The 13,793-nt window shown below is 38.4% G+C and overlaps 1 protein-coding gene across 1 annotated transcript in view; it reads left to right on the plus strand.

Annotated features, from left to right (window-relative positions):
• CAMK4 (calcium/calmodulin dependent protein kinase IV) overlaps positions 1 to 13,793 on the plus strand; it is a 143,588-nt gene that overhangs the window by 11,544 nt on the left and 118,251 nt on the right. The window lies entirely within an intron of this gene.

Genomic DNA, 13,793 nt, shown 5'->3' on the forward strand with positions numbered 1-13,793 from the left:
AGTAGATTAGGTTTTAATATGCAGATAGGTGTAATCCTCCTCCTCTTTTGAAATGTGGATTAAGTGTGTATAAATGTATTGACTCCTGAATGTTGAAGGACTCATCTCCAATAAATCTGTCAAACAAAACAGAATATTTTTACATGGCATTTGAAAATTATATGGGTCTGTGAATTATCTGGAACCTGATAGGTCCTAATTTTTTATCCATCCAGAGTAATAGTTGCAGTTGGGAAAAGTCACAGCAACATTGACATAAAATACTTGCCTTCCTAGGTATTATGAAAAATCTCTTTTAAATTTACTTGTAAATAATTCCTCTGAAAATATACTGTGGAGGAATTGGGTTTCTTTACTCTCAGGTAGTTGGTTATGGTAGTTCTTCAACAGAGGACCTGTGAGTTAGAATAATTCGCTTAAATTTAAGGACTCCTTACATGCAAGGGAGAAGAGAACTATCTTGACCATGGTAAATAAAAATTTTAATTTAGAAGAAAGTCTGTAATCATCTGCACTTCTGTAACAGCCTTTTAAATATGAGCGAAGCAGACAAGAATTGTGCCTAAAATTGGTATGTGATAGTTTTGCAGAAGAGACTGTACAACATGGTTGCCCATGTTACCAGGAGCTGTCTCGATGACTCAGGAGAGTTCTCAGTTATCTTCAGAATAACTGCATTGATTTTCAGTGTCCTCTTGTTGGAGGACAGTAAGTTCAATATTGATCTGTTGACACCACCAAAGGATCAGCCAGATTCTCCTAGTCACATTCTTATCTCAAATTGAAATCAAAATGTCTTTGGGGACCGATGTACTCTCCTACATCCTTAATGCCTGGCTAGTGGAAAACATACCTAAGCTGCAGTTGTTGCTCTCAGAGATGGGTATGCAGTGCACTGGGTATATGTGTTTTAGTGTTTAAAGGAAACTTAAATCTGCTTTCCAGAAAGAATCAACTCTAATGATACCATGAACGTGCTTTTCCATTTTGCTTGTGAAGACAACTTGTTTGGAAACATTCAGTATTTGTTTGCAGAACTTCCAGCCATTTCAGAGTCTACTGACTAATGCATGCATACATATATGTTTGCAATACAATTTAGAATCAACTGGTCATCCTAAGTCATTTGAGTCTTTATTGTATGAGAATGGTGGTGCTGGGTCTGATCAAAAGTCTGTTAGGGCTGATATCCTGTCTCACATCAGTAGTAAGAAGCACATGCCTAGAAGAGGGAAGGCAAGAACATCTATCCTTTGATGCTTGCCCAGAGCAGCCCCTCAGCCTACAGAAATCTGAAGCTAATTTGAACCTTCAGCTCTGTTCCTCATATCAGAATAGTCACATACATTTGCATGCAGTGCTTGAGAGGTAACACAGAATCACAGAATGGATGGACTCGGCAGACACTGATGAAGATCATCCAGTCCAACCTCCCTGCTTAAAAAAATTAGTTAGAGAAGGTTTCCCAGCAGTGTGTCCAGCAGAGCTTTGAATAGATGGAGGTAAACCAGGGGAGACATTCACCCAGTGAAATTATACATGGGCTAATACTCTAATACCTCTTAACAGTTGTTGGGTTTTGGGTTGTCTTTTTTTTTTCCCTTAGTCAAGGGCTTGATTTGTGTAATTTTTTCACTATATATCAAGATGTCTTTTCTTGTGATAATAGGACAATTATTTTGTTTAATATAGGAAATTAGGATTGCATGCAATATTCATAATTTAGTATTTATTTACAGGGAATTTTTTCTGCCACTTAATACCCCATAACTGAATCTCAGTACACACCTCTTGCAGCTGGGCACAGACTTATCATGGAGAAATTGGATTATAAAAGATTCCCAACTAGCTATTTTCACCTCATTTCTCATCTCAGCTCCCGGGGTAGCAGACACCAGCTCTGGTCAATTAGACTTATTGATGACCTCTCTGCACTGTGAAAACTAAAGTTTTATTCCTTCTCTGTTTCATATCTCTTTACCAGCTACTAATTCATAGGTGCTTTCTGTGGTTTCTTCAAGTAGCTGTTCTGAGGGACCTTGTCAAGTAACTTCTGAAAACCCAAGTATCATAATCAATCAAGCCTACTTTATATTCAAAATCTTGCTGCATCTTTCAGAGGAGTTCTGTGGTTTGAACATACAGCTTCTCTTTACAGAAGCCACATGAATTCTTCCCCAGGCTCATATATGTATCCATATATCCAGAGTTCATATTCTTAGAGCTTTTAATTACTTCAGCCATATAGAGCAACAGTACAGTCCTTCAGTTCCCTCTGATTAACATTTTTAAAAATTGTTATCACATTTGTTCTCTTTCATTCTAAAATGGTTAAATCAGTGTTGTACAAGAGTTTAGATATCACTTTAATTTAAGCTATCTCATCTGTGAGTTCAAATTAATCAATTAACTGGGTCTCATCCACTGCCCATAATGTGCTATTAGTAATTTTATCTGTTTTTCCCATGTTTTTCCCTCTTCACTCTCTCTATTTATGTGAACTTTGAAGACCTTTTCCTTTTTCCATCTGTCTTCTGAGTAAAGAAAGATTCTAACATTGGAAATATCAGATTTATCATAGGCTGTTCAGTAGACACAAAATCTTTACAGAATTAAAATTTCATAATACTGTTGCAGCCACTTTTCAGTGTATTATGGCCATTCTGTGCTTGCTGAAGAGATCACCTTCAACACAGAATGTTTTTCATTTGGTGAAAAAACAGGTAAGATGTTACTGTCCTGTCATTTGATGCAAATGCCCATTAACAGTAGATCTTAGGGAAGATTGAAGCTGCAGGAGCTGCTGCTCATCCTTGCAAGGTTTCATCCTACACCTTCCTTTTACTATGCCTTGGCACAGTTTGGGTAAGATAAAGGTCTTCACCTATTTTCACTATTTTTTATGTTTGACCACATGGTGTTAGCCCCTTTAAGTCCAGCAAAGGAGAAATGTGCATGACTAAATATAAGCAAAAATTTTGTTAAATTATTTTAAATCCCCATGCAGTATCAAATCAGTTTATTTTTCTCTTTGATGAATTGTGCAGTGGACAGACCATTTTGGGAAGCTGAGGGATAGAAGCTGAGTTCCAGCCTAATAGGCAGATAGAGAAAATTTACTTTGTGTTATTGGCATAGTTTTTGGTATAGAAATTGTGAATGAATGTTATGAGTCTTGCATCAAATTGGTGTTTTTCAGTGCTTCTGGAATATATTTATGTAACTTTTGTTTTTATAGCTTGTAAGAGAAATACATATGAGAAAATATATTGTCTCAATTGGACAGTGACATATGTGCCTAAATGACTGCCATTTAGCCTGACAAAGCTATATAAGGGTGTTTCAATATCTACTAGTCAATAATCTGAATGATGGCTCCTTGGCTGGTTAGTCTTTTCTGTCAGCTTCCATTGTCTCTGCATTCATCAGTGACCTTACATTACAGCATCAGTTTTGTTGTAGGAGAACTCCATTTTGTTTAATTGCAAGGAGGTAAAACATTTGACTGAAACTAATCATGCTTATCATTGTCCCTGAAGCAATAAGGTGCTGTTGTGAATACTCTATAATTCATATAGCTGTCATGAATTCAAATGTATGCACACACGTGTAGGTGCAACCTCGGATGGATGGGAAGGTAAATGGCAAGCTTTTAATGTGTAGTGACTTTTGTGATTCCTTTTGATGTCAGGTGAAGCTGAGAACCACCAAAGAGGGTGCACTGATGGGGACAAAATAAATGAATGATAGGTTTTTTGAAGCCTAATGTAACCTTTATTTTTTTGGAAGTGTTTGTTCCATCTTCTATCAGTGATGGACAACACAGCATTTATGTTAAAAAAAGTGTCTCCAAAGATGGTTGTAAGCTGTTGGTCAAAATAGTTCTTGAGGCCCAGTAGAGATGATAAAATTCCTGCATCAAATAATTGAATTATTTAGGGTGGAAAAAGACCTCAACCATAAACCTAATGCTGTAACATTCACCACCAAACCATGACCTCAGGATTTGTGTCTCAATGTCTTTGAAACACCATGTTGCTGACCATTTCCCCTTGGATTCTGGGGAATGCATTCTGCTTCATATCTCTGTTTTCCAGCTCAGGAAGCTGGGTACCCCAAGGTAATTCATCTGGTGTGCTGCCAGTGCTCTTTGCCACAGGGGCACCATGGCTGCACACGTTTTTTCTGCACCTCATCAAGTGAAATCTGGAAGTGTGTCAAGCACCAAGCAGCTGTACAGAGCAGCCTTTCTCTTCTGTGCTTCCCCACACCTGAGATGGTCCAAGCATTCAAAATTTCTGAGGCACTGTCAGCACCCCAACTGGTGGTGTCCTTTCCCACAGAGGTGGTCAGAAGGGATGTTTTGAATCTGCTCTTTCTTTCGTGCTGACTCCACGTCTCTTATTCTCAAATGGTTAAACTTCTGCCAACAGCTGCCATCCACTATGGCTTGCAAATGTCTAGTTGTGGCTACAGGTTGCTTATCAATTTCTCACTTTCTCCAGCTAAACGCTTTTTGTGCATCTTCTTGGTGTTACCCTTTTAATAATATGAGAGGATAAAACTCCTCCTTTCTTCCCCTGTTGCCACACTGTTCTTCTCTGAGTAGTGGAAAGAGAAGTGAGAATATTCTTCCTTGCTTTTAGTTTTTCAAAGAAATTGCAGGAGGCTGTTTCCTCTGATTTGGCCTTTTCCACAGCCTTGACTTGTGTAAGAACCTTGTGGGAAGTAACAATGTTTAACCTGATCCCTCAGTCATTCAAAAATGAACATTTCCATGGACTCTGAAAGTGTTATTCATCTCAAATTAACTGGCCTCAAAAAATGGAAGAGAAGACTTGAGACTGAAATGAGCATTATGATGCACAGAAACAATTTATTGTGGAGTGTCAGACTTCATTTAGAGCTCTGCCTTGAACTGGGAATCCTATGAGAATTTGCCCTGCCATAGAGATATGTCATCCTGTCAATGATTTCCTTTCAAACTCCAATACAAAATACATGTTTTGAGCATGCCTTTCTTTCATAAAATTCTCATATGCCAGATTCTCTACCTAAGTAGTTAAAACTAACTTGAAAGATAAAATGAAGTATGAAAATTATGAGTGGGCCATGAAGACTTTTGCCTCTGGGTTTCATAGGATTAGACTCTGACAGGGTTGGGATGACTAATAGAAAGGGTGTTCACTGATTTTACACCAGCACCACCCCCAACTTTCCCCATTTCCAATTATGAGCCAAATCTACTACTGAAGTCAGTATTTTCTGACTTTCAAGTCTGAAAAGCTGCCAAGAGGTCAGTGCTCTTTCATCGCCGTACAGAGAGCTTTTCAGCTTAGACTGCCATTACAATCATTATGAAGCAAAGTTGATTTGTTTTCTACCTAAAGTATATTTAACATAAAACCTGATTTCAAAAATACAAAAGGGAATCTTTCACTGTAGGGCACATTTTTTTGTTAACATTTAAGAAATTTTGACCATAATATCATGAGCAAATCTTGGTACATAGCGAAAATAATGGAAAATATGCTTTCATATAACATAAATTTCCCTAAAATTTCATAAATTCAGCTTTAAAAACTGTCTGCAGCCTGGGTTTTTTACTTCATTGACTGATGGTGAGAAAGGAATTATTTGTTAGAAAGCTCTCTTCAATTCGTTCAAGTGATTGCTTGGGTAGGCACAGTTATTCTTGTTAAATGCAGATATTTAAGTGGAAGTCAGAGTACCTGGAAAACAGACTGCATCCGCCTGCTGCTCTGCAGTATATCCTTTGCTCACCACTTCTGCAAGTCAGAATTTTGTTGTACCATCTACATGCTTAAATGATGGTGAATGATTCGGGAATGGTGATGCTTCTTCCTGTGTAGTGGTCCTATTGTTCTCTTCCTTCTACTTAGCAGATTTCTTATATAGGAATCTTGTTTGTTTCTGCTGCTTAACACCAAGAGAGTTATATGGAGCCCAAATAATGATGGTCCTGGAAGGTGTTTGGAGACTTGTCAGGCACCGTTTTTTGTCTGGATGTGCTCCTCTGTCTGTTCCCTTCAGCTAGGAGCCTTTGGTGACTGAGGAAACAGGGACCTCAGTAGAAGGTGTTCCTGCCCCTTCTCAGGTGTGCTTTCTCTGTCCTTGCAGCAGTTCTGGCCCTGTCATCTTGCCTGCACTCACAACCAAAAGAGAGTGGATAATGGGTGTCTCTTCCACTTGGAACCTTATCCAGGATGATGCTGTGCCTCACCTCTTAGGAATGATTGGGCTGGAAATAAGAATATACCATGACAAGTGGTACATACACCATTGCAAACTCACTTTTTTTTTTTTTTAATATTCCAAAAGGCACTTCCGAGTTTCAATCATTTTAGTTTTACCCAAACTGAAGTATTGCAGAACTAAAATTTCAGTAGTTCCATGGATGAAAGATTCCTGTGCTCTTCTTAAAAAGGTGTCTTTTAATGAGTTAGTCAGTGGAGAGCTTCTGTGGTCTACTGATGTTTTGCATAGGCTGGCAAAGAGAGAGGGTGTCATTGTTTCTGTAAGCATTGTTCTGTGGGTCTGACTGAGGCTGCCTGAGAACTTCATATGCACGCATGCATTAAAGAGACATCAACTTCCTGTGCATGTAATACCTACTTAGTTTTCACTACAAATAATTACTTTAATCAGACAAGGCTGGGACTTCTTCAAGGGTCTTGAGTGAATCAGGGGACTTAAAAGCAATGAAAGTCCTGGTGTAGCCATACTGATAGAAAAGCAGCAGCTTCAGGTAGAATGATGGAAGGCAAATCTGTTATGATGAAGGATAACAGGTTTGGGGGTTTTTCTGCTAATACATTAATTGTAATTTGTAATTACATTAACTTGGATAATTCCTTTTGAGGGAAACTGCAACATGCCTATAGGCATGCTCTGTGATAAAATCTTGAAAGTCCAATACATCAGGGCCAGTTCATGCTATTGTTAATGTTATTGTTAATGATATTGTTTGAGATCTTATGGCTTAAAGAGCTATTTAATGTTGTACTTAGGTGTGGTTATCCTTCCTGCAGTACTTCATGACCATAAGATTGGGCTACCTTACCATCTTAGGGTAGCTTTCAGTGTGAGACAGTGTTCATGTAGGTTTTATACCAAAAACTGCAAGATTTTAATGGTAGCTCTGAAATGTGTAGTCCATTTTTCTCTGCTACTTTTTATGCTATTATTTGGATTTCTTCCTAGGGGTTGTGCTCCATTGTTGAAAGTATTTCCAGATGTTTCCATGGGGTACTTGCTTTGTGTGATTGCTGTCTCTAACGTGGTGTTTGCATGTACTCAGATTTTTATGATGTTGTCCCTTAGCTCTTTAGCAGTATTTTCCAGGAGTCCCAATGTATGTTTATTGATACTTATGAGCAAAAGCCAAAGTAATAAACTGTGTCATCAGATATGCATACAGGTCTGTTTGAAGGCAGGGGTTTTGCAGAAGAAAAAGCATTTGGATTTCATCAAATGGAAGTCATGACTGACTGCTTGAAGCTATGCTTTCTCGCATATAATTGAGGATCATGATTTTTGCTAGTGTGTTAAACTCTTCTGTGCTGTGACTCCCCTAGCTCACCAGTCTTCTTTTACAAAAGCTTATAGCGTGACCACTATAAGCTCTGTTCTCTGAAAACACAAATAACCCATCTCTTCATCTTTAGGGAGAAAAGACTTTCTTTTTACTCCATATTGAAGTCTTCAATTTTCTTTTCAGGAAGATTTCAGACATCATTATTAAACTATATCCAGCAGTCTTCTTTGCCACCCTTACCAAATGCTTGCATGAAAAGCAGCAAAAGCCCATTGCTCTGTGCTAGAACGACTGAAAAATACAATTTTTAAAGAATGGAAAGCAATTGGGAGCACTCCAGAGTGCCAGGACCAGCTCAAAGTACACTAGCATATACCATCAAGTGTAGCAGTGATTTGCAGGAAATTGTAGAGACTAAGGTATATATGTGTGTGTGTGTATATATGTGTGTGTGTGTGTGTGTATTTGTATGGAATAACAGAGGATGTGTTCACCTGTCTCTAGACTTGCCAAGATTCACCTCTGTGTTGAATAGATCATGGGGATGCAGAGAGGCTTTATTTAATTAACTTCATCTGGAGATTCCCTGAGGGAGGTATTTGTTTCTTCTAAGTTAGTTGGGGGTGGGTGGTTATCTTTCTGACTAGTTATTTAGATTGTCCAGATCTGTTTTAATCCTTGTGTGCTCTCAAGCATACATTCCCACATTTGGAGTGTCTGCATTGAAAGAACCTGTCTATTTTTGACTTGCTAAAGCAATTATGACCTGTCTATTAATGATCTCTTGTGGTAATCCACAAAAGCACCAAGCAGCATCAAACAGAGGAGCAGACACGGGACTCTTGACAAATGCGTCCATTTGAATAAATTGCAACTACTTTTAACTCTCAGATCATTTATAACTGTTATTTCAATGTGTTTACCCAATATTTCACTGACCCTGTAGTGTTTTGTCGTAGACTGTCTCCCTATTATTTCTGAGAAGGCTGTGTGAAACAATGTCATAAGCTGCATGGTGGTGAAAGTGTTCAGCACCTGCTGCCTGCACTTGTAATGAGGCTTATTACAGGGGAGGAAAAAAATATGTTTGATAAATAATTTCTCTTGAAAAATGAAACTTTCTTGCCAGTCATCTCGTCATTCTCTGGTGCTGACAAATACTTTTCCTGTGGGTTTTATTTGCCCCTGGTATTTCACCAGTGCTCATATTGTTTTTTCTTTTAGAGGTAATGGCAGTTGGGCTTTCTTATCATTTTCTCAGTCTTCTAATAGTTTCTCACTTATTTCCCCTGAGTTAAAAGACAGCCACTTGTGGCTTTGAAATGTCTTCAGATCATGCTTTTAATATTCTGAGATAAAACTAATGAAGGCAAGCAATTTTGATAACATGTAATTTCTCTCTATCCATGTAATTTATCTGTTAAGCTGTTACAAAGCTGTTAAATTCTTCTGCTCACCTGAAGAACTGATGCTTTAGTGGAAGACAGGGATTAAACTTGAGCCTTGCAGAGATTTTATGACTGTTTTTTTTCAACTCTGGACCACATAGTTGATTAACAATGCTCCTGGTCTTTCTTGTAACTCTCCCTTGCCTTTGGCCCTTCATATTTGGCCTTGTTTTTCAGAGATGTCCTGTGCAAGCCTTTACTTTTTTTACAATTGTCATTAGTGATATGACAAATTTTGTTTTGGAAAGGTGGAATATCTATTTCTTTGTTGTTTTGATTGCTTTTTTTTTCTGTTCTGCTTTTTCCTCATTGTGTTTGAGGGAAAGTCCTGTTTGCCATGTTGGTCTTTAATTATACTTACCTTTCCCTGACTTGCATTGGATTAGTTTGCACTGCTGCTTGTTGCTGTGTTTTCTGCATACTTTGCTGGATGCTCTTGCCTTAAACTTACCTGTCTCTGATCCAGATTCCTGGTTCTGAGTATGACTTCAAAACAGGAAATCCAATATTCAGTTGTATCCTAAGACTACATAACTGTTTCCTATGATTTTTTCAAAATTATTCATATTCAGGACTGAACAAATGTAAATTATAGAAAACTGTTCTGTTTTTTCTATTGTACTTTCCTTTTTTATTTCCTTTTTTATTGTATTTATTTGCATTTCTCTTCATTGAAGCCATATCCTTAACCTCTTATACAGCATTCACCTCTGAAACATTGCTTGCAGTAGTATTTAAGTCACATAGCACATATATGTAGCTGCCAAAGTTTTTGTACTGAATTATATGTGACATTGCTCATATTTATTGTTTTCAAGAGACATTCAGAAACAGAAATAAAGCCATTCCCATGGAATATTTAAAAGGCTTTTGTTTAGTGAGATACTAATCAGTACCTTCTCTTTGAAGCTGGAAAGTTGATTTTCTATAAATTGGCCCTCCAAACAGAGCAGTCAACTGCAAATAGAGTAAATATTAGTTATTTAGGTAAATGTAGTCATTGTCAGTTACATTGGATTGTAGATTGGTAGTTACATGGGATGTCTAGTGAAGAGTTACAGTGGGCTTTTTTCAGACAGAAGAAATGGACACTTTGTGGATGTATTTACTCGTAAGTGGCAGAATACACCCTTCACCTATGTGGAGATTTCCGCCTTTTCTAAGAAGTTTATTTAGAATTATTCTAAGTATGTTGTATACCTACACTCATTCATAAGAGTTTTCCAACTTTATTCAGGGAATTAGTTTCCATAAAAAGAAACTTATATAGCAACTATATTGAAACATAGGAAAGTCAAACACATTGTCAGTATCTTTTGTACACAGCATGCTGCCAGTTTTGTTCAGACTTAACAGCCTTATGTTTCTTTTCCATGAGATACTGGGTGCAGTTTTATTCCTTCTGTGAATGTGCAGATGCAGACAGGTAATATGTTTTTGTCCTTGCTAAGAAGATAATTCCTTGAGTAGTACAGACTTGGTATTTTTCATTTCACAGGGAAGAATTCCAGGTCCTGTGAGATGTCACAAATTTTTAGTAATTCATATAAGCAGCTGTGCTTGTTTCATCTATGAAAGGCAAAAAAACCCAAGCGTGAAATGATGCTGGTATCTACATCTGATAGCAACAAAACACTTTGGAAGAAAATCTGAAAACCTCAAAATCTAAGTAGTTGTAGCATTAGTTACATTAAAATATTACATTTTACCAGATGCTCCTGAGTACTACATTTTTTTTTGATCCTTATAAAACTGATAGTACTTTTGTTTGTAATTCTGATCTTTCTAAAAAATAATTTAAGTTACCATTTACCTAGCTAAAAATCTGTCCATTTCAAGATTTGGGAGACTTTTTTAGCTAGGCACCTCAATCCAGCTCCATAGGAGATCTCATGTTACAAGAGCCAAGTTCACAGTTTCACTATGAGACACAACTGTACCATTGGTGTTTCAGCACAAGAACTGCTGAACCCTTCCATGATACCAACTTTTACCTCTAGAAATAACTGCTGACTGAATGGGTCATAATATAAACTTCATTTTTAGTTATATTGTATAGATTGAAACAACTGTCTAAATCTGTTTTTAAACTGTGACTTCAGAGTAACCTTACTGTTTATTTTCAGTTGCAATTTCATAACCTGGTATGGTGTCTTGTGAGATAATATCCCTCAAACTATATAGGTTTGTGTCCTTTTACTCAAGAAATTAACTTCTTTAGTTGGGAATGCAAAAAAGTATATAATGGCACCAATAACTACCTGAGAAAGTTGCCTTCTTCTTTTCCTTATTATCTGGCCTGTATTAGCCATTGCTATGATGGGGATGTCACATGCGTGGAGTAAAGAGGAAGGTATAATTTACAGTGAAAAACACAGAGGCATGTTTATAAAAACAGATCAGGCTTTTCATAAAAAGTGGTTTTATAAAAGTATAACATTGAGATGAGATGCACATTTTTAACATTTCAAGAGAATTGATAGTGAAGTGAAAGAGCTCATTCATTCAGATTATAAATAAAAACTTGAGAGTAGTCAACAGATGTCTGTCCAGTCTGTTGACATGCAGAGCACACAGTTGCACAATCAAGATTACCTTAATAGATTTATCAGGACAACATATTCTTAAAAACATTAATATATATATTGAACAGTGTTCGAAATAGATCTGTCACTTGAAGATACAAAATTTTCTGACATTACAACAGCCCACTCAATGAGGGTCAATTTTAACTGTGAGAAGGAGACATATAATATTTTAATATTAAAGTGCACAAAAGGACAAATAGTAACACTTAAGAAAGTACAGACAGCAAATACATGATGTCATGAAAGTCAAATGTCTGCTCTCAGAATAGATTTCTTTCTTTGACCTGTTACACTGAACATATTTTTAGTTGGATTGTAAGTGTCCTCAGCTGATTCTTTCTTAACAATTCTTGAAATGCTGACTGGGGCCTAAAAATGCATGGAGAAGAATAACCCCCAGATGGCAAAAGATTAATTAAGAATATGCTTAGAGCCTGAGGCCACTCACATTCATGCTGTCCAAGTTGTCCAGTTTTACTTTCAAAGACATGTTGTACTTAAACTCAAAAGGATGGATTATGGGATTCTTTGAGGCTCTGAATGTTACAGTGATACCAAGAAAACATTGTAGAAAATACATCTCTTCCCTTTCTTTTTTCTGATCGGTTATATGGCACTGTCATGGTTTGACGCTGGCCCAATGTCAGTGCCCCCATGAAAACTTATTCTTCCCTGGTGTCTGCTGTGAGATGTGATCAGAGACAGAGCAAAGCAGGCCTCCACTTGCAAACAAAAGAAAAAAACTTTATTATTACACAATTACAATAAAATTAACACACAGAGCAGAACGGAAACCTTTCAAACATTTCTCCTCCCCCCACTCAATTCTTACAGAATATCACAAAACCTTAGATCTTAATCCAGTCCATCACCCTTCAGATAATCAACTCAGTCCATCTCCACCCTTCCGACAATCACGTCTCATTTCATCAAGGAGAGAAGGAGCCCTCCTTGTGCCACCACAGGTAGATCCCCGTCACTCAGCAACTGCACGTCGTGACTTCTTCCTTCCATGTTCAGTGCTCTCACCACTGCACATGGACCAGAGCTGCTTTTAGGGTTTCCCCTTTCAAGGAGGCCTTGCCCAGTTCCAGAAGAGAACGACAGTCTCTCACCTCATTTTGGGACACCAGTCCCCCCCAATATTTCACCCCCTGGGGCCGAGGGGTCTCACCAGCACTTCATCACCTGTCGTCTCCGCTCACATCACTCCTTTGGCGCAGCCTCCCCCTAAAATGCAGTCTCTGTATTACAGGAAAGGTTCTATCCATGGCTAATACAAGAAAAGTCCAGCCAAAAGCCACTCCATCATCTCCTCCACTTAGGATTTTCTTAACTTCTCCCAGTCCTTCTTCACTTGCACAACTCTGCATCACACTTGCGCATTCCTTCTTATCCGTTTCTCTCCTCCCTCAGCTCCCGGAGGATCAGCATTTGCAAGGTTTTCCATCGTCTCACAGAAGGGTTAAAATCACAGTCTCTGCTTATCTCGAACTCCCACACTACTCATCGGGCACTCTTCCCCTCGTCGGGCCCCCCCCCTTCTCTTCCTCGGCCAGGCCAGTGCTTATCAAGTTTCAAGATAGCACTGGCACCTCTCTCCTTCTCTCTCTCTCCTGAGAAAGGGGGGCTGCCCACTACCTCTCCGAGTTCTTCCACCCTTCCGTTTCTTCCAAGGCTCTGGCTCACCTCCCTCGGCCGCGTGGTCTTCCCCTCCCCCACCCAGCCTGAAGCTGGGCAGGGGAGGTCTGAACTCTTCCATCCACCGGAACCAAGAGGGGACGATCCCCTGGGAGCTCTCGCTTTTAACCCCTGTGTTCTCAGAGGCGGATCCATATCCTCAATGGTCAAACCAGGTGCCAATATCCACATCTGGGCACCTATTGGTTTGACCACTACCACCTCCCAAAAACTCATTTCCTCTCAAACCACGACAGGCACTCATTAATTAAGCTTTGGAGCAGACTCAAAAATACTTTTGTATTTCAATCTTTTTTTTTCTGCTTTCCTTTAAAACCTATTTTATTTATTAGACATTTATATAAGTTTCCTTTTGTTGCACTAAATTTGAAACAAGGAAAATCAGATTGATTGTAGCTGTGAAAATTACTGACTTGTGGTGAACCACTACTCTTCACTTGAGGAAATTACACTTGAATTATACCTGAGGGCTGTACTGCCATTCAGTGGGACATTGAC

This window comes from Motacilla alba, chromosome Z (assembly GCF_015832195.1).
Source record: "Motacilla alba alba isolate MOTALB_02 chromosome Z, Motacilla_alba_V1.0_pri, whole genome shotgun sequence".
NCBI classification, from domain to species: domain Eukaryota; kingdom Metazoa; phylum Chordata; class Aves; order Passeriformes; family Motacillidae; genus Motacilla; species Motacilla alba.